General features: G+C 28.0%; 1 long non-coding RNA gene across 1 annotated transcript in view; it reads right to left on the bottom strand.

Moving 5' to 3' along the window:
- Positions 1–25794, bottom strand: part of LOC111625028 — a 34204-nt gene that overhangs the window by 1404 nt on the left and 7006 nt on the right. The window contains exon 3 of the long non-coding RNA XR_002756675.1: positions 4268–4359. This is a non-coding gene — a long non-coding RNA (uncharacterized LOC111625028). The remainder of the gene's footprint in view (positions 1–4267; positions 4360–25794) is intronic.

Below are 25794 nucleotides of genomic sequence, written 5' to 3' on the forward strand. Positions count from 1 at the left end.
CGGATGAGGAACAACCTTTATTCTCATCATGTCTGCACGTTACCGGCTCGTGAATCTATTAATTTTAACGGTTCGTGTGCCGTTATATTGTTCGATATTAGTTCCACGCCATGCGTCGTATCTCCTTCTTCCACGCGCTTCCGCACACTTCGGCCACGCGCCCGCCACTCGGAAAATTTTTCCAAATTTCTCCATGTCGCCTGTTTATTGTAATTATAAAGACGATAGCGACGCTCCTGGGACATGGCCAGCCTTTCTGACGTCTCCGGACACGTCCGACTTATAAATAACTCAACGTCGGCACCACATTTTGCATACGAAATGTTCCGCTAAAGTGTTTATTACAAAACAATACGTGACCGGTTGGGTGGGTTACGGTACGACTCGCGCCTACCTGGAGGCCCGGCACCCTGCTCCCATCCAGCCTTCAGACAATTAATTTGTCCATTATCTCAATGAGTTGGGTTAGAATCTACTGTCAGCTACTCCACCCACTAGGAGGATGATTCCGGGAAACTACCGTAGTTATCCGTCTGTAGGAGATTTTATACGCGACGTAGTAAAACACACACATCTGACGCGCAACTGATTTACGACGCCGAAATCATTTTTTCTCCTTTATTTTTTTGTTTGCCGCGCGGATGCCCCCGCCACCGGCAAACGGACGTCCCCCGTAAAAGAACAAATATATTCTTGCGCCTATGGCGTCTTCGGTGGCCGGTGAGCTTTTTATATTTATAGGCAAGGCAGCATCCATATCGTAATAGGTCTACAGAGTATTGTAACAAATTTATACTAATGGAATATCGAGTTGGGGCATCTGTTTAAGCTGCCGACCTCCTACGTTGTAAGCGCGCAACGTGATGTTGACACTCCCTCCATCTACCAAGCATTGTTTCCTAACTAACCACTAAGCTATTGTGGAGCATTTCTCGGCTGCACAATGTTATACTAATTGAGGTACATAGTTTGATAAATTGTTAGATGGTGCTAACTATACTAATTAATTCATAGCGGGCACACAATGGAAAGACATCCGGCACCCGTACCGTTTTTCCACTTTATTAACCGCTCTTCATTTAATTATCCGTCCCTAAATGCGGATAATGCCTAACGAGTTTAAAAGAGACCCTCGGTTCTATCTATTACACTATAATAAAGGGGGGACGGCGCGAAGTATGCACGAAACGCCCTTCGGGTGTCTCCGGTAAATCGAATGGCAGTATCCACGTTTCGTCGTTAAAATTTAATTGTTGCCACATCGGAATTATTTTAAGAAGCGGGATAACATGTAAACCCCGTCTACTATTTTTCTTGCAGGAGTGCCCCCGCCACTGTAGCGCTTTTAAATAGTAAACATTTGCCTCTTTGCATGTAAAACCGGTTCGAGTAATTTCCATTCGGACATTGACAAATGACTCAATGAAGTCGAGTAAAGCCGAAATTACACTCGGGGACAAAAACATAAGGAAACTGTAAATAAAGAAATGTTTGCTAGCTAAGAAATCGTATTTCTTTCAAAGAAATCTAATTTGCATGAAATTACACAACTGCAAGGACCTTAACCGCCTACCAAATGGAATTACTTTAATTGCCGCCAGGATGCGAAACTGTATTTTTCGAGTATTTAAAATTTATTCTCCCGAGTTAAAAATTGAAACAAATGCCTCGGGCTCAAGCCACCAAAGAAAAAGAATAATAACAAAAAACAAGGAAAAGAATACATTCGATTTTAATCTGCTTAAATCTCTGATTTGCTGCAGCCTTTATTGTAACGGACCCTTAACTTTTAAATGAAGTTCCCATACAGAATTTAAACATTTCTTACCCTAATGAAAATCTTTCCGCTTTCGTGACCGTGCGCCATCTCCCCGATTTTTATCCCTTCCTGCATTGATTAACCGTGCAGATTCCCCACCAACAAACCGCGAAATTTAATGTCTCACAACTGATGAGGCTTTACTCCAACCGATAATTGGCCGATAATGGCAGTATGATGTTTGTTTTTAATCAATCGCAGCCCGTCTACTTCCGAATATTTGGATGTGGCGAACGTTAAGTAACGAAAGGATAATATCGGATTTGCGTACGAAGGTGGAGGAGGGCGTCCCGAAAGGTAGCAGCGAACACACTCATATGGGAGTGGAACGGAATGGTTATCGCGTGGTAGTCGGGCAACCAATTTATTTCTCTCGGCAGTAAATACAATTACGGTGTGTTGAAAAATCTGTCAGATAGTTGTTTTTCAGCATTACACACTCGACACACGTATCTGTTGAGGCTGCCACAAGAGAAATACAGTTCGTAAAGTGTGGAATGGCTCGACATCTATCTCTTGTGCTGCCAGCCACAACTACTAAATGACCAATACCTGCCAGACTGAAGTGACCGCACTAAATTATTTTATTCTCCCCTCATTCGTTGTGTTGCCCTCTCGTCTTCGACGGTGGACGAAATAACTTTAAAAGTGATAAATTCTGACAATATGAAATTCCTGCGTTTATTTCGAGTCGACTTCTTTTAAAGCTTAGTGGAGCATGAAATGGCCGAAAATGTCCGGCCCGAGCGCGTCCGAAAAATACAATCCGACGTATGAGACTTTTTTACATTGTCCAGTCGATAACGAATCGATAGAGACTTTTGGACAGGACCCGCAAGAATGCCATCAACCGCATTCCATTTTTGTATACTTTTTTCGCAATCGGGGGGACGAGAAAAGAGGGAGATAAAAGGACGACTATTCTTGTTTTGGAAAAACAATTTTCTTTGATTTCCGAAAGGAATAGAGCGTTGGCCGCATTTTCAAAAGAACGCTTCATCTGTTGAAAATGATTCTGTTTGGTGTGTGGAATTTTTTTAGTTCCGGTAATTTAGACGGACACAAAACACGCAAGAATTCAACTGGTTGACGTCATTTTTATAGATTTATCAGGCAAGCTACAATGTGCAGGCCGACTTTTATCGGAGGAGGTGCCGAGCGTTTAGTCAATGCCGCATCTTTCTTTACACGGTGCAAAAGTGAATTGTTGTCGTGTCCTTCTCAATACTCTTCTATCCCGATAACAGGACCTCGTAAAACCAATTACTGTCAAAAACAACTATTACGCGAATATTACTCCTCCATCAAGCGGGCGTGAGGCCATTCAAATCCCTTTCCTATCTGGTTTCCACACTATATAAAACTCCGGATAACGAATTGGCCAGGTACGGAAAGAGGCAGCCCCTGGCCAATTAAGCGGCGCGTTACGAAATTTTCTCGATTTCGACGGACGTGTCGATTGAGAAATTAATTTCAAGTGGTCGAGAGTTTAGAAACTTTCTAATATGATTTTCGGCAACTATTAACAAAATTTGTCAAAGCAAATAGAGCTGGTGATGACATTATAAACCTTCTACCGAGCCGAAATAGAATATCAATTACTTAACATTTACAGGTGAAAAGTCCGCTATTGATAACTGCATGAATTAATGCCAGCCACAACATATCGCATCACTACAAAGGGAAAGTATCCCCCAAGGAACATGGCCTGGCCTCTGCAACCCAAGACAAATGGAGCATATTTCCTGATGGTCTCATTATTCTTTCCCACCACTTGTGGTCGCGCACAACCATCCAATTAGAATACTCAAGATTACACCACAAGACTAATAACCTTGTATTTTTGGCTTCACTTTATTATCCTTAATAAGTTTTAACAAGGACCGCAGCTAAAATCCGACGTTTGTACAATTCCAGATGATTTAGTTTAGTATCATACGAATAAAATAATTTTATAACAAGCTGTACTAACTAGTGGTTAGATATTTACTCCCTGTTTATCACGAGAGACAAATTTGATTAATCAGCAAGTCGTAAACTTGATTAGTCTTTGTCCCTAAATGTAGGAATGTGTGCTGAGTGGATTTAAGTGCAGATATTGTAGAACCCTACAACAAATCTAACAGGACGAAGTTAGCACTATTCTGTCCAGCTGCAAACATTTACACTCCATGTCTTGCATTTATAAGGTCACGTGCTATATTATATATTGTCTGTTTTATACACAATTCTTCAAATCCTACCCGTAAATATATTTTACGCTTTCCACCAATTACTAAAACTATAAAAATAATAATAATTCTTTTTTAAATACATTTATTTTTTTTTTATATATATATAAATTAAAACACGTCACCGACAATCATTTATATGTTTTCTTTTTTTCATATCTACTGATAAACGACTAAAATATAGAGATTGAGAAAAATCATCCAACTATAAAATTACCTTGTTGCAGGTGGTCGACAGCTGTCAGTTATTTCTCAAGGTTTCTGCAGAATATGGATGAAACCGCGCTGACATATCTTATTTTTATAATCCTACAATAAAAATTTTCTCTGCTTACTAAATATTCTTCGTTTATTTTTACTACATTTAGCTGTAAAAACCTCAAAAAAAAAAATTCATCGATGGAAAATTCTAAGTGATTTTATATCTTAAATAATTTATAAAAGAAAAAAAAAAAACATAAATAGATTTTAATAAAATATAAATATTGTTAATCTGTTTTGACAAGCTCATTCGAAAAAAATAAATATACGGTATATAAATTAACTCATTAAATAACGAAAATACTCGGTAAAAAATCCATAAAAAGTGTTATTTTTAGAGAAATAAACAATTCTAGTCGTGTTAACAGATTTTTAAATTATTTAAAAATCTCAAAAAGTACTTAAATTTATGACTAAATAAAATAAATAATAGTTAAAAAAACGTTTATAAAAAGTAAGAACATTTTTTTCTACAGATATAAATAAGGTGTCAATGTCCCTGTTCATTTCCCGCAATTCATTTCCACAAACTTGTAAGGGAGAAGGGGGAAAAAAAAACATATGCGAATCGTTTAATACAATTAAATAAAGGAAATTGTATCGACTACTAAATAAATTAAACAATGTAAATATAGTTAAAAGTTTTAAACAGCTTGACACTAAACTATATACTAGTACTATTCTACAAACTATGTGACAACATTTACTATCTAGTAGGATGTATCATCAATCAGATTCAGAAGTTGCACAAAGATCTGTTACTGACACAATGTCTCTGATTTACAGGTAATTAACTTCAGTACGACCAAATTATCAGTCTAATTAATCCTGCTAATCCCAGTTACTGTAACTGTGGCTGGACGAGGACATGGCTAAATCTACATTCAATACAGTCAGCAAAATAATGCAGGGGAACAGAAATTGAATGATGTCCCCTGATTAACGAGATATTACAGGAAATTTGTGGCTCCAAAACCAAAGTGATACTAATACCAAATTTTGATCAAAAGATAACAATATGTATTACACAATACTTTATATAAATATATATATATATACACTTATAAACAACAGAGTGTATACATATATATAGGTATGTCTGTATTATTCTCAACATTTAATTAATTTAACATTCATAATATTAAATTATTTGATTAAATTGAAATATTTTTACTTGATATTTGTATGGTTTCTAAGTAATTGATCATGTCAGATTTGTGTATGTTTAAGATGGTATTGATCTGCTTGTTTATTATTATTATTAGTGCTATTTATATAATGTGTTTGGTCTATAATGCATAAAATTTTCATTTCTCCATCTACATTATTTAACACGGAATGCGCAATTTGTTTAAAAATTTATTTTACAAATATTACAAATCTCTAAATGTTAACTAATGATGTTTTAACACTGAATTAATTATTTTTAAATTATTATTATTTTTTCCTCCCGTAATTAAATATTTTTCTTAATTGTAAAAATTTAATGCATCTTTTAAGTAACTTATTGAATTTGAATTTATTAACAAAACGGTTTGTTCCTTTTGTTGATACTTTTAATTTAATTATCCTCATTCTTAACTGAATAAATTAATCTGCTTGATGTAATTAATACAGTGAGAGTAATGTACACCTGATATATAATTAATTTTATTATATATATTATGATATAAAATTTTATTTTTAATTTAAAAATGTTTTTATTACTTGATTTTTATTTAAAGTATTCAACAACTTAAAAAAAAAGAGGATAAATTCATATAAGTAATGATAATGCATGAAATAAATAATGAATTTAAAATTAAACAGGAAAAAAAAAAAGTAAATTGCATTTAGTTCAAGATGATAAAAATAAATATATTAAATTTAATAAAAATTTTAATATTTTACAAACGTAAAAATTTTTAAAGTTTAAAATATTATTTTTAAAACATAAAAATAACTCTATTTCTTTTAACTTATTGACGGTAAAATAATAAAAATGAATAAAATCTAATTGTAGAAAGACTTATTCAATATTATTTTCAAATTTTAGATACATATAGTGATTAAATTCATATGTTTTGATAAAAAAAAAAAAACGCGAATTTTAAAAGCTCGGTTTTTTTGTTACTCAAATCCTTCGATATAAAGAAAATGTGCTTTATTAAGTTTTTTTCTTTTAAGTTGTTGCTTAAATTTAATAATTTTCTGATAAATATTAATAATATTTTTTAAAAATTTACCACATTTCACAATAACCAGTTAAATTACTGTTCTAAAGTATTATTATTTTTTTACATTTTATGTTTAAAGAAATAATAGCTTGACAGATAAGATTATAACTGACATCATTTATAGAAAATGTTCTAATTGTAAAAAATGATAAACAATATTTCTGTAATCAAATCCTAATTTATAAAGTCCAACATAATTTAATTTATTTTCAATTTAAGCGTAACATCTTACGTATTTAATTTAAATATCAAATAAAGAATTCTTTCGGACATATTTTCAATTAATTTGACATTGTCGCCCATTTTAATATATATATAAAGATTTATCAACAGAAAAATTGAAGATTTCCTGTTTTATGTCTCTGTATAAGCAGAAATTGGTAGGACATCCTTAATATATACTTTATTACAACAAAAGATGATTCTTTTCGACAAACAAATTCTATAATGAGAAAAATATACAAATTCTTAATATATGTTTAGTGAATTTCGGCAACTTACCGTTATCAAAGAATTTTTTGGCGTAGTTAAACAAATTTGTTTTGTAATACAAGTGTTATAAATAAGTTATTATTTACATAAATAAATTAAGATTTTAATCAAATTTCAAAATTCTTTCATATTTACAATCAAATTGCATCTAAATATGTTTTGTTAATATGATATAGAAATTTATATAAAGTATTAAATAAATTATTTGAAAAATATTCTAATTTCTAAAACAATTAGTGTTTATATATCAATTTCATTTTTTTAAATTAATATTTAAAATAATATTTTTGTAATTTAATATTAATAATTTTTATCACTTGTCGAATAAATTTCTTAAGCTATAAATTTAGCTCAAAATATAGAAAATTAAGCTAAATTTATTAAATTGAGAAAAATAAAAATTGACTAATTTATATCGTATATCTTAATATAATTTTATTTTATAAATTTATTATAAAGATCAATATGATATTTTAATACTGAATAAGAGAAATAAAACCTATCTTTTTTTTTTCATTTGGAAAAAGTCTTTCAAAATCAAATATATAAAATAAATGATTTGTTCATATTAATATTGGCCATTATAAAAGAAATTTTAATGTTAAATAAAAATATAACTTGGTGTTTTTTTCGATAGTTTCAAAATGAAAAATTTCTTTTTCAAATAAAAATTACTTATAATTTATATATACTCTAGAATAAACTTATTCAACATTTTTATAGAAAGTATTAAAAATATATAGATGCTGAAATGTGAATCTCACAATTTAGAATTCAAATCAGCTACAAAAAATATTCAAATTAAAGCTAGATAAATTTATAGGATTAAACACAATTCCGTTTGAAATATGAACCGGACACAGAATGCCAAGTATACTCAAAATATTTACTAGTTTAAGGTTGAAAAGCTAACATATATGATGCAAGAACCATTATAAAGTTTTTAATCAAATGATAAATGTAAAATAATAGATAAATAAATGCATGATTAATACAATACTATCAAATTAATTTTATTACATGTTTTAAGATTAAAATAGAAAAATATATTTCTATATATTTTAACAAGCCACCTAACCATAAACGTGGTTTTAAATATGGATTAATAAATGCAGATTTAAATTTTTTATATTGATATTGTTATATTTCATCTGTTATTGACTAAAAAAAAAAATCTATATTTAAATCTCATGATTATACATTATAACAAAGATGAAAAGAGTTTGCAGATTTAATATGGCCTAAATATTATTTTAAACTGATCATGATAATATAACACAACATAACTTATATACTATATTTTCTTTATAAACACACAAATTCTATCTTATATATTTGTTTGTAAAAGAAATAAAGATTTAGACTTAATACATATGATATTACATCACTGAAAATGCATTAGCTATCAATCACTTTAAATTAATTAGATGGTTTGTTACTCAAAATACTTGTACGTACCTAAATTAGGAGTCTTTCATTTAAAATAAAATCGGAAAATTCCGAGATCAAAATGATTATTATAAATTTAATAATTTAAAAACAACAAATCAGGTGTTAATCAGCCATATTACATCTGATTTTTTTCATTTTACTTAAATACCTAAAAATAACTAGTAACATATTTTTATTTCTATATTTTAATATTTATAATATTTTTATATAATTTTTAAATCTCCGATTATTTAATTTTGAATCTGGACATCTGAATATAATCGATTTCTATAATAAGATATTCTACAAACTCAAAAGTTTACTTAAGGATTATAATCTATAATTAGTATTTTGGCTTTAGTGGGAATAGTAGGCATACATCATTTGAACAATTATCATTTATTATATATTTACTATCCAACATGTATTGTATTATAAATATAAGCAAATCCATAAATATTAACAACTTTCATATTTATACATTCTTACTCCTTCTGATGAATGTATGATGTTTCTCCATATCATTAGGTAAGTATTTGGTAAAATAAAGAATTTGTGCAGTGCTATAGTAGGCATAAAAAGTGTACTCAAATTATAACACTCATATTAATGTTCAAGTATGTTTTTGAAAAGATTACTAATTTGGTTATTTTGATCTTTTTAGCAATTAAAACACTATTAAAATCTGAATAAGACAGTTTGATTCAAAATTAATTATATTTTTATTAAAAATATAATTTTATAAATTACTTATTTTATTGAAGATTAAAAATTTAAGATGAATATATTTGCAAGGCTGTAGAAGCCAGTCTGGCCATGGCTGAACCACTTCTTGCTGTCAATGTTTTGAATACAATTTTAATTTAAAATCATCCACAGCATGTAACACTATCAGACCAAACCAACAGACTTTCCTTGGGGGAAAGGGAGAAAGCAATACCTAAGAGATTGCTTTCCCTCTTAACATGACAACTGCTCTCTTCTTTTGGCCACAACACTTTTCCCCCTTCCTAACATCCCTGATTTGTACAACATTAAAGACAAAATTCAAAAAATATTTTTGAAGGTTTATTGAAGTTTTTAATCTTTATTTTACAAAGAAATTTTTATAAATATATCCAACATTGTACGAACTTTAAATAATTGCATATGTATAAGCAGAGAAGAGCCTATAGAGGAAAGTTGACTGTTAGTGTGTTCTTGTGATTATGAATGGATGTTCAGAAGACTAAAAAAATGTTTTTTTTATATTTTGTCTTCAATAGTGTGTAAATAATTTAATTTATTCAAAGATGTATATATATATATATATATATATACAGTCTTCTGAACATCCATTCATAATCACAAGAACACAATTAACACTAACAGAGTCAACTTTCCTCTATTGGCTCTTCTCTGCTTATACATATTAATTTTATATATATATAGATGATTTAATTTTTCTATTTGGCTATTCAATTATTCAATGTTTAATTTTAACATATATGAATTTTCTAATATCCTACTCCAGATTTATTAACATTAAAAAAAATCAACACAAAATATTTTAATATCTGAAAGATTAAAGATATTACATCATAGACAGACATTTCTGTTTCAAAATTTAATTCTCAAAATGTTTAATCACAAGAATTATTTAACTATTTAATTAAAACTTAACTTAACTACATAAAACAGGATTACAATTGATACATTATAGTTTATATCTGTATTACTAACAGATGTTTTTTACAAAAAGCAAGTAACTTTTTTAAATTGATAAATTTCAATTTCCATTGCAAAAAAAAGCATGTAAGAATAAATTTAAGAACAAAATAAATATAGACAAAAATAACAAAATAAGAATAAATTAAGAACAAAGTTAAATAGTCTTATCAGAAATCAAATTAATTTTTATTATATCTAATACTTTTAAAGGAATTACCAGTAGTGTCATTTTCAGAATATAATCAATCTATATGCAGTTTCATTTTTAAAATAAAGCTAAATTACTTCAAAAAGTGTTAAATGGTATAAAATTAGCTTTACTTCTAATAAGATTTTTTAAATTTATATTCGCAAAATTTAAACAGTTATTTTTTATTGTACAAAATACATATCTATTAAACTAATTCTAAATAACAAAAAGAAAATGTGAAATAAGATATTTAATTCCATGAAAATATTATTGTTACAATGACCAAGAAAATTCAACCAAAAAAAATCAGAGGCAAACATATTAATGCACAAGATTGTGAAATGCCAACTTCAGCATGAATACTTCTGTTTAGGAACAATAGTTCAATGAAGATTGTAGATGGTATAAAAAACATTAAAAAAGTTAAAATGGGAGAAGCAGAAAGATACAATCTGAAAAATACAATGTACTTAACAAATATTTGATGGTTGATAGAGCACTACTCATTGATTAAGAATTTCAAAATCAAAAGATCGTCATTTTTCTTCTTGTATATAATGTGACAAAAACTAATTGGTATATTTTCAATATAAAATTTGATCTTAATCGGCATTTATTATATTTTCAGTTATGTTATCTTAAATATAATTGAAAATTCTAAAATCTGTCTTTCTACTATAAAAAATTTTCTTTTTAATTTCTTAAAATTTTAGAATATCACTAATATAATAAAAGATGGATATAACATGTTTTAATTATTATTCAAAAATATTTTATAAAAATATGTACTAATTATGGAGTATTGTTTTAAATCAAAAAATTCTTATCTTAAAATCCGTATGTTTTATTTTCTAAATTAAGAATTAATATTTTCACTTATCTCAAACAAAATATTCAATTTCAATAAAAAAAGATTCTATTTTTGATCCAAATTATTTTGGAGTATCTAATATATTATCTAAATGAATGTATCTTTAATTGAATATTTAAGGTATTAAAAACATTACTTCAAAGGATATAAACATATTGGTCTAAAAATGCATAATTTATTCATAAAAATACACAGTTTAAGAAATTTATATTATTTTAATTATACAGTATTTTGTCACTGGATATAATATACTAAATTTACTTTTAATAAGTATATAAATATACATATAATTGATTTTTATTTTATCATTCATTAAAATATTTTTTGAACATATTAACATATTAAAAGTGAAATTGAAATTCATATCAAATTACTTAATTTGATTACTTTTTAAGGTTGTTATTTTTTTTGTACTAAAATTTATTTTTATCCTTAAATTAATGAAATTTAGATTGCAAAAATAATATTAATATAAAATATTTGTTTCAATTTTTAATTCAACTTTGCTTTCCATTCATATCTAGTCTTTAGTTTTTAGTGTGTTAAAGACAAAATGAAAATAGAAGAAACAAATTAAGTGAAACTCATATAATTTTTGAATGTCATCCATGGTTAATGCTTGAATATTTAAATATTCATACAATTAAATATTAAACAAATATACTTGATTATTATATAATCAATGCACTAAAATTTGATATCACGAAACAAAACACATCAAATGATTATTTATAGTTGTTATATTGATGATGGTATATCAGACAATTAAATGAAATAAATCATATCAACTAATAGCTATTTTACAAAGTGAAAAATTAACTGATGTATATATTAAAATTGATAGAAAAAAGTATTCAGGATTAATGAGTAAACCAACTGTTCTAAATGGAAATTTGTTTTTTTATTTTTATAAATCTGTTATATTAAATATTTCTGACACATTGTTTTAATCAAATTCTCATAAAATTACCATTACAGTTAAATTGCAGATATTCAATATATTTGTTAGCAAGAGTATTGTGGCACTCTTCTAGGGACGCTGTAGGTGGTGCCTAAATCTTTTCATATATTGTATAAGACCCTGTCCTATGTAGACACACATACTTTTGTACCTCTACTGTGTGTACTATACATTAAACTATTCCAACTAAGCAATTCCTTTCTTTATTACCACACACTACACCAGCTACAACTATATTAAATACTTATAGGCTGTTTCAATGTACTTTAAAAACAGAAATATGGAAAATACTGTTAAGAGATATTTTAAATTATTTATATAGATTTATAACAATATTTAAATTTATAAGGATTACTTTCTTATTTTATTTTACAATAGTTTTTAATTTAAAGTATAAATTCAAACATCTCAATAGTAAAATAAATTCAATTAATTTAAAATATCAATTTTATCAATAACATATTATTTAATAATTTAATAAAATATATTACTTTATAAAACAGTTCCCAAACTATGACCTGCAATGTGATCCAAAAAATTAGAAGTTTTATAAATTATATAATTCCCTAATATGCATAATTTGCTCAGTTATTTCAAGTCAAAGAAAAGAATACTTCACATACTTTTTAGATAGCAATTTGGATTTTGGAAAGAGCCAAAAGTCAGCCAGAGCCATGTCTGGAGAGCAAGGATGCTGCTGAACTTGTGCAATACCACATTTTGCAAGTAATGTCTGGAAGAGATACAATCCAAGGGTCAGAGCATTGCTATGATGAATGAACCAGTGATGAGACTGCCAGAGCTGTGCTTGAACTGAACAGTATCTCATAGGTGATGTAAAACAGTCAGATAGTACTCCTTTGTCACAGTTTGTCCATGATGAGTGTACTCATGATAAATTATGCCTTGGTGGTAAAAAAACATTCAACATTCATATATGCTTCATATTCCTGTATGATTGTTATGCTTACTTTGGCCATGGAGACCATGGCATTTTCCACTAGGATTGTGTGTGTCTTTGCCTCAGGGTCATACATGTAGACGCAGGTCTCATCTCTGTTTATAATCTTAATGAAATCAGTATCTATCATGTTCTGCCATTTTCACTTCTTCACTAATGTGATGAAGTGAATGTGATAACAGTGTATACATGTAACTATCACAGCTGCCTGACAGTGACTGCAGAATAGAATGGGCTAGCCAAAATTCACATAGTGCAATAGAGTCCAAGGTCACATGATACCCAGTTTGCAAAGAAAAAAATAAGGTTGCATACTTTTTAAATCAGACCTTGTACAAATTATCTCATCATCTTACATGGATAACATAAGACTACATATCCACACACACACAGCTAAATGACCATTAGATGTTATACACATTTACTGTAGTAAATGTAGTGACACTCAAATGAAGTTTGGCCTAGACCAGTGGGTTCTAAACCTTTTTGAAGTCATGGAACACTTTTGAATATCAGAAAAATTTGTAGAACAGAAAAAAATCACTAAGATCATTAAATAACAAAAAAATAAAAATAAAACATGAACATACCATTTTATTAAAAATTATAGATTACAGTATACATAATAGTAAAAACAGTAATTAAAAACTTATATTTGTAAAAACTAACTGAAATAATGAAACTTTTATAAAAATGGAACTTCTTTATTAAGTCAATTATAATGCAATACATGAGCTAATCGGGTTTTGCAGCTTTCATCAATATCAGGTCTACTATGTGATATAGCTACCCTCACTTCTTTGTCTATATTAGTAGGTCTTTCTCAATTTTTGAGTTTTTATATTGGTGAATGTGAGATCCAAGCTCATACAAATATTATGTTGAAAACTGTAACAAAATTTTTAGTGCCTTGTGAAGAGAGCTGGTTATTTGGATTGGATAAAAATCCAAAAATTCCTTAAGAGTTATTTCAGAGAATTTCATTTTTTAATGTACCATCTGTTTGACAAGTTGTTGTTCTTGTATCGAAAACTCATGACTCAATGTATTAACTGTGCTGAATTGATTTCATATCAAGTCATATTTAAGGAAGGAAAGTAACTTGCAATGTTTTCTTCCAATAGTGCTAAAAGTTCTGTTATAACGGAAATAATTCCCTTGACATTTTTATTACAGTAGAGCCTCGAAAACTCGGCCTAATCTGGACCGAAGGGTGGCCGAGTTTGTGAAAATGCCGGGTTATTGGGAATGGGGTTAAAAAAAGACAAGTATGCATGTTTCCTCAGAAAATATTGTACTGTACTTGTATGTATTGTTTGCTTGAGAATACAACAGAGAATAAACTGCCCAAATACCCTTAAACAAAGGAAAAGTACATCCTTTATGAAGGCATAGAGTCTTTACTACATGAAAATGAAAATTAATGAATACACTGTGTATAGTAATTTACATGATAAGACAGACCTCAAAAAAATACTTTATGAGGCATAAAGCTGTCTATAATGAAAATTAATTAACTAAGGATTTTTTTGCCCTGCCAGGGTGTGGCCGAGTTATCCGGAGTGCTGGGTTATCGAGTGCCGAGTTTTCGAGGCTCTACTGTATAAGGTTCATATTTTTTCTGATGCGAGTTTTCAGAGAAACTTTTTCTGAAACATTGGCATTTGTTAGTGGATGTCAAAATATTTTCATGTTTTCTTTAGTTATTTGTATTAAGCTATTCAAGTAATTAAAAATATCAGCTAAGTGTGCCATTTTAACAAACCAAATATCATTTTTAGGACGTTTTATAAAAGCATTCATACCTTCATTTCAGAAAAAGACCAACAATTCATTCTTAAGTTCTAAAAATGAACACAACTCTTGGCCCGAATAACAATCTTACTTCAGCATACAAAAGCAAAGATTTATACTGAGCTTCCATAGATATTCAAATTTTTAAAAAATCATCTTAAATGATCTTGATCCTAAGTTAACATATTTACAACTTGGTCTAGTATAGGTTTTAATGTTGCTGGCAATGTTTTTGAAACTACAGATTCTCTATGCAAAAACATTGCTTAGATATAATATTTGAGTTTCTTGTCTTTGCAAGAATAATAAGAGAAGTTCACTGCAAAATGCAAGTTGCATTTTGTCTGCATTCTAAACTGTGAATTTATGCTAAAGTTTGTCCAAGCATAGTTTCAGCTAATATGCTGCTTTCATAATTTAGCAGAACACTTGTAACAAATTCACAGAACACCAGTTAAAAATCACTGGCCTAGACAAATACAAAATACTTCACATAGTAAAAAAAATTCCAGAAGAAAGGTGATTATGTACTGGAAATGGAGACATCAATGAATCCATGGATAAGGGGGAAGTCTACAAATATTTAGGATTCCAACAAGACAAACTCACAGAACATGCACAAACAAAACAAAAACTAACAAAAGAATATAACAGTAGATCAAACTCAATACTAACAACACAGCAGAATGCAAAACACACATTTAAAATAATCAACACATAGACCTATGTCATCTCAGTATTGGCATGTTCATTTGTAGTTATAGACTAGATACAGAACTAGAACAATGCAAACAATACTAAGAAATGCACCTTAAGCCATCCATAGAAAGGATGACACTTCTTCATAAAGAGGGATAAGACCTCACAGATATAGTAAATCTTAACTACAAACAAATACAAAACATTATGAGAATTTTTCTACAGAAAACAAGAAATACTGCAATTACATAAAGCTATAACTCTTGTAGATAAAAATAATATAACATTAAACCTATACAACACTGATCAGGATCTAACATAGTACACAAAACACACATCATCATCAGGATGCCTACCATGGAGCTCTTTCCAATCTAAACAGTAGGCATCCTAACAATCTCAGCCAAGATCATGTTGATACCAAAACACTTACTAAAACACCTTTTCTTGCAGCCGACGCTTTATTATAACAACTGTCAAACGTTTTCGGTCTTGTTAAAAGACCTTTCTCAAGAAAATACAATTAAATAAGTAACAAAATAAACAACAAAATCGTAAATCGAACGCTTAGTACGAATAACTGTTTTTTCAAATCTTTCGAACTCGCTTATAATCCGTTGTACATGACGTCAGTGTAACCGGAAATATAAAAGNTTAAATTTAATAATTTTCTGATAAATATTAATAATATTTTTTAAAAATTTACCACATTTCACAATAACCAGTTAAATTACTGTTCTAAAGTATTATTATTTTTTTACATTTTATGTTTAAAGAAATAATAGCTTGACAGATAAGATTATAACTGACATCATTTATAGAAAATGTTCTAATTGTAAAAAATGATAAACAATATTTCTGTAATCAAATCCTAATTTATAAAGTCCAACATAATTTAATTTATTTTCAATTTAAGCGTAACATCTTACGTATTTAATTTAAATATCAAATAAAGAATTCTTTCGGACATATTTTCAATTAATTTGACATTGTCGCCCATTTTAATATATATATAAAGATTTATCAACAGAAAAATTGAAGATTTCCTGTTTTATGTCTCTGTATAAGCAGAAATTGGTAGGACATCCTTAATATATACTTTATTACAACAAAAGATGATTCTTTTCGACAAACAAATTCTATAATGAGAAAAATATACAAATTCTTAATATATGTTTAGTGAATTTCGGCAACTTACCGTTATCAAAGAATTTTTTGGCGTAGTTAAACAAATTTGTTTTGTAATACAAGTGTTATAAATAAGTTATTATTTACATAAATAAATTAAGATTTTAATCAAATTTCAAAATTCTTTCATATTTACAATCAAATTGCATCTAAATATGTTTTGTTAATATGATATAGAAATTTATATAAAGTATTAAATAAATTATTTGAAAAATATTCTAATTTCTAAAACAATTAGTGTTTATATATCAATTTCATTTTTTTAAATTAATATTTAAAATAATATTTTTGTAATTTAATATTAATAATTTTTATCACTTGTCGAATAAATTTCTTAAGCTATAAATTTAGCTCAAAATATAGAAAATTAAGCTAAATTTATTAAATTGAGAAAAATAAAAATTGACTAATTTATATCGTATATCTTAATATAATTTTATTTTATAAATTTATTATAAAGATCAATATGATATTTTAATACTGAATAAGAGAAATAAAACCTATCTTTTTTTTTTCATTTGGAAAAAGTCTTTCAAAATCAAATATATAAAATAAATGATTTGTTCATATTAATATTGGCCATTATAAAAGAAATTTTAATGTTAAATAAAAATATAACTTGGTGTTTTTTTCGATAGTTTCAAAATGAAAAATTTCTTTTTCAAATAAAAATTACTTATAATTTATATATACTCTAGAATAAACTTATTCAACATTTTTATAGAAAGTATTAAAAATATATAGATGCTGAAATGTGAATCTCACAATTTAGAATTCAAATCAGCTACAAAAAATATTCAAATTAAAGCTAGATAAATTTATAGGATTAAACACAATTCCGTTTGAAATATGAACCGGACACAGAATGCCAAGTATACTCAAAATATTTACTAGTTTAAGGTTGAAAAGCTAACATATATGATGCAAGAACCATTATAAAGTTTTTAATCAAATGATAAATGTAAAATAATAGATAAATAAATGCATGATTAATACAATACTATCAAATTAATTTTATTACATGTTTTAAGATTAAAATAGAAAAATATATTTCTATATATTTTAACAAGCCNGCATATTGTAATATCAAAACACTTACTAAAACACCTTTTCTTGCAGCCGACGCTTTATTATAACAACTTTCAAACGCTTTCGGTCTTGTTAAAAGACCTTTCTCAAGAAAATACAATTAAATAAGTAACAAAATAAACAACAAAATCGTAAATCGAACGCTTAGTACGAATAACTGTTTTTTCAAATCTTTCGAACTCGCTTATAATCCGTTGTACATGACGTCAGTGTAACCGGAAATATAAAAAGATTACATAACTATCTAAATATAAATACTTAAAGATGCCATCTCCCTACATCGTTCAAAAAAATATAACTTGAGATACATATTAATAATAATAATCGATGTAGGGAGATGGCATCTTTAAGTATTTATATTTAGATAGTTATGTAATCTTTTTATATTTTCGGTTACACTGACGTCATGTACAACGGATTATAAGCGAGTTCGAAAGATTTGAAAAAACAGTTATTCGTACTAAGCGTTCGATTTACGATTTTGTTGTTTATTTTGTTACTTATTTAATTGTATTTTCTTGAGAAAGGTCTTTTAACAAGACCGAAAGCGTTTGAAAGTTGTTATAATAAAGCGTCGGCTGCAAGAAAAGGTGTTTTAGTAAGTGTTTTGATATTACAATATGCAGTCTAGAAAGAATTCATGTTGATACAGAAGGATTCACAATTACCATACAAAACAAAGTCATAAATATAAAAATTTCAGAAAACACATTTCAAAAGCACTTATAGAAATTGCCATACCAAGTATGCCACATACTGCTATGTCACATAGTCGTGAAATTCTTAAACACAGATACAAACATGAACAGACAAACAAAGCATTTGTTTTCTATAGCCTTGGCTTTGGTCTGGCATGGCACTAGGTGCAGATATATATGTGGAATCAGAACAACAGAAAAATCAATAAATTAACTAAATTTAATTATAAATCAGTGAAATACAATAAAATATGTAGATGGCATAGGATTAACAAATTCAAACACTTTCACAGCATTGCTCCTTCTTCCTCCAACAACTCTGCCCTTGCCTTGCTCTCAACTTTTCCTGCCAGTCCCTAGTTGTTACACAATTGGTCAAGAGCTTTTCTTGACCAATTGGTCAAGGGCTACATATATGCTGTGCAGGAAACACTCCAACAACACAACAATAATAAATAAATAAATCTGGTGAGTCAGTATTAATCCAAACACTATTTTCAAAGAAAAAATCTTTTTACAGTGTGCATACATTATATATATATATTTATTGTGACAGTGTCACAATGCCGGCTGCAATTTTTAACCATGTTTTTTAATTTATTTCATTTAAAATATATGCTCTCCACCTCAAATTAGTAGTGTAGTGTCTTGCCCAATGTACATCATACTTTTCCTTTAAGAACAGAGCAGTGCCGGTCTTCTATTAACTGCTTTCAGGGGAAATTTTTAATTGAAATAACATGACTTCCCATTTATATCAAAAGTTTGTATATAGTTAATTGGGCCCTCTTGTCCATAAGGTTTCCATATCTGGTCTCGTCTTTCATTTAGCTAACCCTATTATTGTGATTAAGGAAAAACAGATGAACAACAATAGGAATTTATAGATATACAATTTTTTCAGATTGCAGCCCAATTATTGATGATAATATTCTCTGAAAAAAGTTAAGTCAAAAGTAAATAAAATTACTTTATTAGAGCTCTCTTAAAATTAAAAACCTAAATATTTTGTTTTTGGGCCCATAAACAATTTTCAGAGAAACATTTGTACAAAGAGCCAGGTAAAAGTTTATTATAATTGTACAGATGTTCTATCAAAAACTCAGTCTATGGACCTGAAAATGTTTGGATTAGCATTTTTGGCAGTGCTAAATTTTTTTTTCTTATAAGCTTTTTGAATCTATATAAAAAATTTTTGCTATAACCAAATAATATTTTTATTATAAAATATCTAAACAACTGTTGATTCTATTGATTAATCAACAATTTTATAAAATGTCATCATATACATCATATACTTCACTCAGATAACCAACTGTAAGTTCATATAGAAATCTGAGTACAAATATTTTATATTAGACTTAGTCCATTATTTTTTAATAAGTAAACTAGGACAATACAATAATATTGAAAGATTGATTTAAATATGATTAAAATATAAAGCAAAGAAACCTATAATAAGTCATATGAAACAAAAACAAAAGTACAATTAATAATGTTTTTTCCCTCCCCTATCAAAAACAAGTTGAAAAATGCATTGAAGCTTCCATATTTTTCTCCCTAATTTGAAACAGTTATTTAATGCATTTATTTATTATAATAAATAAATACAAATATATTTTCTTTCATTTTTATTAATGTAAATAAAGATCATATATCTTTTTTGCTTAATAAATAATTTTCAAAAGGAATGATATTTTTCATAAAGCAATGCATTCACTTAATGATTTGATATTTAACATATTTTTATAATAAAATAAATTTAAAAGTTTTAGGATGAATGACTATTTCAAAAGAACATGTTTAATATGGAATACAGGTAACCCCCGTATAACACGGTAGTTACGTTCCAAAAAATTGCCGTGTTATGCAAATCCGTGTTATACGAAACAAAGAACTAATACGAAAAGGAGGGTTAGGTTCCAAAAATTAAAAAACATGCTACTATATTTTCATAATTAGATAAATATCTTCATTAAAAATTTTTTAAGTGATACATATTAATATAAATTAAACAATATTTTCTTCGTCATCACTAAAAACACTATTAATTAACCGAGAGCGTTTTCTTTTTGGCAAGTTATCCTTATCCTCTGAGCATTTTTCTGCATTATCTTCAGATCCATGCTTTACCTTTTGCAAAATGTATGTAATTTTAGATTGCTTGCTTCTAGTTAAAAAGTCTTTATAAATTTCCTTATATGGTGCTAAGCACTTATGAAGAATAAAGCAAGTATGGAATAAGGGGAAAACATTCGGCAACATCAGAAGCAGAAGCGTCGCGATCTGGCAACATTGAAACAAGTTTCGAGAAGGACCATGTGTATCGACAGAAGAAAAAGAAAATTTATATACTTAAGTACTAATAGTTCACGAAAATAATAATTTTCGTGAACTATTAGTACTTAAGTATGTAAAAATTTATTACATTTCCTGTTGTACGAGGGTTTTACCCAATTCTCGAACCGTGTCAGAGTGAATCCGTGCTGTAAAAGTACCGTGTTATATGGGGGATGGTACCAATTCTCGAACCGTGTTAGAGCGAATCCGTGCTATAAAAGTACCGTGTTATACGAGGGATGGTACCAATTCTCGAACCGTGTTAGAGCGAATCCGTGCTATAGAAGTGCCGTGTTATACGGGGGTTACCTGTATACAATAAAGTAAATAGAATTATATGGTTTGAGACATATTTACAAAAATTTCCATAAAAGTTTAAGAAATCTAAAGGATGATTCATACCTTAAAACAGTGTTTTTCAACCTTCTTGAATATGCAACCCCTTTACAAGTTAAAAAATTTTGACGACCCCCCAGGGCCATATTAAAACTATCAGTGATTTAAAAAAACTACGTATTTAATTTTCTTTCTGTTGAGACCTAAATATCGATCAAAAAACCAATTGTACAGTACGGTAAAATAAACTGGTACAGCCTTCTCACTGAAATTGTAGTTTTTTTTTATTGTACTGTAGGACCTACAAACACTTGTCTTTTTCTTTTACCCACGAACCCCCGTGTAAGGCTTTGCAACCCCCTGGGGGTCGCGACCCACAGGTTGAAAAACACTGCCTTAATAAAATCTTTTTGTTTAGGTAATATCTATTCTCTATCAAAATTAGAATGTTACACATATGATATATATATAAGAAGAAAATCAATTTTTAGAGAGGAAAAAGTAAATAAAAATGTACTATAGTTAAATTACTTCAGTTTATAATCAGTTTCTTCATGACGCAAACAAATTAATCTATTTATGTATTTCTAAATTGAATCTTTTATATAGTGTTTTTACTGAATTTTGTCCAGGAAATTATTTTAAGTATTAAATTACTTTTACTGTAACTATAACAGTTTTACATTCTATTACAATAAATTTTTAAATATCAAATATATTAACTTTAAACTCCTCATTTTTCTAATGATTAATATATGGATTTTAAATTTTATATTTGATCGAAATCATTCTCTTGTTTCTAAACGCTACAATTATTATAAATAATTTTCTTACTTATAAAACATTTGAATTTTTAACTTTTTCTATTTTACAGAGATTATAAAATTATTTTATGTATAGCATTTACTTACCTAATAAGATATTTCTATTAATTTTATAAATAATAATAAATTTTTATTTATTATTAGTTTTTACAATGAAAATAAAATACAGTAACTTTATATATTTCTAAATGTTATTCTATAGTCTCCTAATAATAGTCACAAAAAATTACAACAAAAATACTTTATAACAGTTTTTTTTAATTAATACCAAATGTTTGTACATTAAGGTATTATTGAAATTTCCAACTGATTCTATATAATCATTTTGAACATTGAACGGACCAAAATTTTACCCTGAAATATATTTTGTTGTTACTTTTTCTTCACTTCAATATTCAATTTATTAAAAATTCAATGCACCATGAAAATAATCTAAAAAAATATGCTTTTAATTTGAAAAAATAAACTAACTACCTAAATCTCAAATATAATTTTTTACCACAATGTCAATGTTTAACATTTAAATATTTTTCAGCTGTTCATATTCAGAGAATTTATGTAAAACAAAAAGAATTTTAATTGCAGTACCTATTCAATAAAAATACTGTATAATATGCTCTTTGTTATCTGACATAAATGGAACTGAAAGTTTGTTGGATGATACGAAAATTAAGCAACACAAATGTACTTTTTGTTTCAAATAAATTGTGTTTATTTGATTGTAAGCTGCCATTGATTCTAAGGTATACCTCAATTTCTACACAGGTTTTTGTGAAAAAATAAAAAATACTGATATTAAGATTTATTTACAAAGTTCAAAAAATGAGAAGTAACAAGGAATAAAGAATTAATTTATTAAAAAAATTCTTAAATACATAAAGTAAATCTTAATTGCTCTTACTATCACATTATGAAAATAAGTCATCAGTCGCACTATCACAACTGACTTTGGAATGAGCATTGGCATCATCATTTTCCCAAACTAAGTTGTCTTCTGTGCCATCCATTGCATTTGTAATGCAGCATGTTTTAAAAGAATGAATTAATTCACTGGGAACTATCTTCCAGGCAACAGATAACCATTCCACAATTTTTGAAGTACTCACCTTCTTTTATTTTTCCAGTAGCAGTTAAAGCATAGTTTTCCAAATGTAACCATTTTCATATTCTTTTCTTACATAGTTCTTAAAAGGTTTGTTGATGAAAAAAAAACCCGATTAAAAACTACTGGTTGGATGATCAAATTAAGTTAGGGATAGTAGACGTGGTACAGAATAGATTTACTTTAAAAAATTGTCTTTTCAGATAAAATTTAACCACCTTTGAATGGTAAGCTGCATCTAATTTTCAGGGACATTAAAATGGCAAAAGAAGTGCAACACTGCATAAAAAATAATTTTAAAAAATTGCATGTGCTCAGGCTAGCAACCTTGAACATTGTCACTTTGATCCGAAAATAATACTCAAAAACAAAATCATGGACCCCTAATTTTTATTACATTTTTAATTTTCTCATTTCATATTACGTAAAGTGACAAAGTGTAATCACAATCAACCAATCAAATTTTGAGAATGAACTCAATTCTATAAGCCACACAGAAAAGTCTTTGCTAATGTTCCACCTCAATTAAAAATAGTAATGATAATCATAAAAGCAGCATAGAAAAGATTTTTGAGATATTTTTTTGTATGAAAACATCTTTAAAATGTTTTAGTAAAAAAGTCTCTGAAAAGTACATATTCAAAATTAAACTGTTATTATTTGTATTTATTTCTTAACATTTATCATATCATTAACTGAACACACAAAAAACACTAAAACATGGTGTAGAAGTCCAATATAGTTATCTAATGAATGTTCATTTTAGGTAAATACATACTTGCCAACCTTTAGAATGGGGAGTAGCTGAGATGTTGGTAGAAAAACATTGCTTTTCGAATAAAAACACTGACAGCATAAAAAATGCACGAAAATTCTTTATTAATTTAACATTGATATTGCACAAGGCTTATATTAAATATCTTTAATAAACAAAATGTAATTTTATGTCTGCATATGACATTATGTACTGTACAGCTATTGCTATAAACACTGTGAAGAGTATGGCAATAGCTTTATACTTTTTAACATCATAATGTAAAAATGGTCAAGTATTTTATGGGACATGTCATAAATCCACACCCAGATTTATCATGTGTTCCACCTTGATGTTTCATGAGTCTTGATATTGCATAATGAGGCATTCATTATGCAATATCAAGACTCATGCAATATCATTATGCAATATCTCAATGCAATACTCATGCAATAGCATTATGCAAGACTCGTTATGCAATATCAATCCTGTTATATGCCTTTGTATGATGTTTTGCTTTGTTAATTTCTTTTGTTTCAGTGTGCTCACGACAGTGCTATCAGTCAGTTTATTGACTTTCACTGCAATTATTAATTAATAAGGACAATGATTTTTCTGGTTGTGATTTATTTCCTATCTCTGTCTTACTTTTTCTTATCATTTTGAATATCTTTTCCTTTTGCTAGCAATATAGGGAGGCTTTGTAATGCTGTGTGGCAAAACCATCATCAACCTTACTATTTTACAAGATTACAAATCTTTGTAAAATTCCATAAAATCTCAAAGAACCATCTGGTTTCTTTTTTTGAGAAGGTTCATACCATATGTCCTGTATATTCTTAAGTGAGGAATCCATTGTTTCTTCATTTTGGGCAGAGAAACTGTAATGCTACTCAATAATTCGGTCTAACTATAAAAGTAAACTCATTTCCTTCCACTGACGAGTCAGTCATGATTGATTTAACCGCCAACGCAATGACACTAACATTGCCAAACTTGTAAATGCAATTTATCATATCTGCCATTTAAAATTACAATATTTGAGCTAAAATTCTCATACGTATACCAACATATATATATAAAAATATCAATCTTGGTTCTTTCCCAAGCAAACAAATCTGAGAATGTCTTTCTGTTTTGCTTCAGTTGTTCATAATAAAATAAATACAATGTCTTTGGCATATATATTGGTATTAGACTCGTTAAATAAGGTGTTGATATGATAATATCAAATTCTTTAAAAATGCTGACAAAAGGGAAAAGCAGCCTGTCCACTGATGGTCGGCAACTGTGTAAATATATTGGATTTTTACAACTGGTTTTGGTGTTTTCTTTTTGTGTGTGATTCAATTCTAAGTATTACCAGTTATAATGAAATTATTGTCATATTAAGATAAATTAAAGTCACTATTTCAAAAAAGAAAGATTATTTTTAAATAGTAAAACAGATTTTTATCTGTAAAGTTGTATAATTTTTAACTGTATAGACCTAAGAATAATTTACTGAAAGATTAAAAGTACTTGTCAAATAAATATATTTATGCTAATTATCAAAGTTTGTTTTTAATCACTACAAAATAAAAGATTAAGGCAGAATTTTATGTAATATAAAACCTAGAAATTGTCCTTCTAGTAAAAAACTAATGTACTAAACTAGATGTACTAACTGAGAAAAACTTGCAGAAATGAAATTACTAAATGTTTTCAAAAGAAAAGACCAATCTCCAGAATATTTCAAATACAAAATAAACTTAATAATCAATACTAGAAACATGAACAGAGATCTTATAATTTGGAATTAGCTTTCTGTCTAATAAACAAAAGCTG

Source organism: Centruroides sculpturatus, unplaced genomic scaffold, assembly GCF_000671375.1.
Source record: "Centruroides sculpturatus isolate CEXI.00-Female unplaced genomic scaffold, Cexi_2.0 scaffold40, whole genome shotgun sequence".
Taxonomy (NCBI): Eukaryota; Metazoa; Arthropoda; class Arachnida; order Scorpiones; family Buthidae; genus Centruroides; species Centruroides sculpturatus.